Source organism: Culex pipiens, chromosome 2, assembly GCF_016801865.2.
Source record: "Culex pipiens pallens isolate TS chromosome 2, TS_CPP_V2, whole genome shotgun sequence".
Lineage (NCBI taxonomy): Eukaryota > Metazoa > Arthropoda > Insecta > Diptera > Culicidae > Culex > Culex pipiens.
Window position 1 is genome coordinate 29,520,769 of NC_068938.1, and position 2,290 is coordinate 29,523,058.

Here is a 2,290-nt window from a genome sequence, read left to right on the forward strand (position 1 = left end):
ACGTACTCTAAATAACAAATAAAAAACGTTAAAATCTAGATTTTGCTCTGGGTGGGAAAACGCTACATTAAAATTTAGAAACGATTTTTAATGGTTAATGAACAACAAATTTCCATAATCATCCATAATTTCAACATTGAAAAACGAAACGATAGTTGCCGATGTCGACATCTATTTAGGGATACTGTGAAAAAAATCTATTTGCCTAACAATTATTTCAAAAGTTCAAACAGAAAATTGAATTAAGTTTTCAATAAAATTAAATTTTAACGTACGTACCTTACGTAAGGGGAAGTCCCTGTACTGCCGTTCTACCTAGGGGTTAATCACTTCGATTATACTGCATACGCGTATCATACGCACCTAATATTCTCATTGTCTACATACGGTATTGTCGATATAGACCCCATAATCGTCACATATGAGGTTATATCTACCCAAATATCAGCGTGAATATCATACGCGCATAATACTCGCGCAGTATTCCTAGGCTGCATACCGTATCCACTTCAATATTGGCTTCATATTGGTGCAATATCAGAAGTGAATTGCCCTTTGCGTTCTACGCATATTTTTCCCATGTTAAAAAAAACAACTGAGAAAAACGCGATTGACTTTCTCTAAATTGGAATTAGATTAAATCAGAATTAGAGTTCAAAAATTGCCATAAGAAGCCATCACTTTGGTAGTGTCAGAAAAGTCGCCGCGAAATTTCGGTTAATTTTGGCAGATTGTAGCGTGACGTACTTTATGGATGAAGCCTTTATAAAAAGCCAGGTTGAAAGGTATTATAAATTTGAAAAAAATGGAGCTCGTTTATTGACGCGGAATTTATTTATTGACAAAAAATAATAAATAGGATTTAAAAATATCCGCACAAATAGAGGTGCGCATGTATTGCGTGTACGTACACAAAAATACATTGAGGTTATATTTTGTCCATCCAGCAAAATTAAAAGGTGCACTAGTGTGCGTACGCAAAACGTCATATAGCTCTATAACGTAGCTACAGCCTTTAAAACAGCTCTCTTTCAACAAGATCAAAACGAAGAAGAAAACATGAGATTTCACGTGATAACACTAAAACCACCAAATTTCAAGCAAAGACCCAAATTTTACGGATTACACACTAGAGTGTAACAAAAATGACTTTTTGGCGGGCATTCAGGGGTTTGTTCCGGTGGGCATACTGACCCCAAATCCCAAATATGAGCTTGATTGGACGTAACAGGGGCTGGCGCTCCGCCCTTCAATTTTAAATGGGATTTAACCCGTTAATTTTTTTTTTCAAAAATGACAATTTTTGAGGCATTTTGGTGACTAATGCGTTTACCAAAGACATTACTGGCGTGTAGGCCAGATCCTTGCGCATCTTTTGGTATATATAACATTGAAGTTACACGCCATTGATGTTTTTGGTAAACGCATTAGTGGCCAAAAAGCCTCAAAATTGACATTTTTCAAAAAATCTTTTTTTACGGGTTAAATCCCATTTAAAATTGAAGGGCGGAGCGCCAGCCCCTGTTACGTCCAATCAAGCTTTTATTTGGGATTTGGGCTCAGTATGCCCACCGGAACAAACCCCTGAATGCCCGCCAAAAAGTCATTTTTGTTACACTCTATTACACACGTTCCGCAAGATCGTGATAAAAATTAACGATATAATCTTTAAATAATAGTAATGATTATTCTATATTTTGTACTATCTTCTATCTTAACCCATATTTTGTTGTACAGTCCAGACTTGAATATCCGAAGCCCCGGCTTTCTGAAGTTCGATTATCCGAAGGTTTGTATGAGACTTCAGATAATCGAATTATGAACACTTTTTTTGTTTTTTTTTTTTTGCCTTAAACATTAGTTCGAGTTATGCGACCCCCTTTTTAATTCGTTATTCTGGCAACACTGTACCACTGGGGGGAAGGTTTAAAATCAGCCGCCGCGTGCGCCCGTGATTCATTTGACACATGTTGGGGATGTTCATTTTACGCGCCGCCGTTACGTGATGGGCGGCTTACACGGTTAATTAGTTTATGGATAATTTTGGGTTAAATTACGATGCGTGAATTTTCCGATTTTTGATTTTGATTTGATTTTGCGTGAACCAAAAGAATGTTAACATTTTTCCGAAAAATTTAAGGGTGCTAGAAAATTAAATAAAAACATAACAAAAAAAAATAATTGAAACAGTTTTGTTACCATAATTACTATGATACTAATGTTCAGTTACTATAATAATATTAAGATGTTGAAAAGGATTTCTTTCAAAAAATCATAACCACTTTCGGTG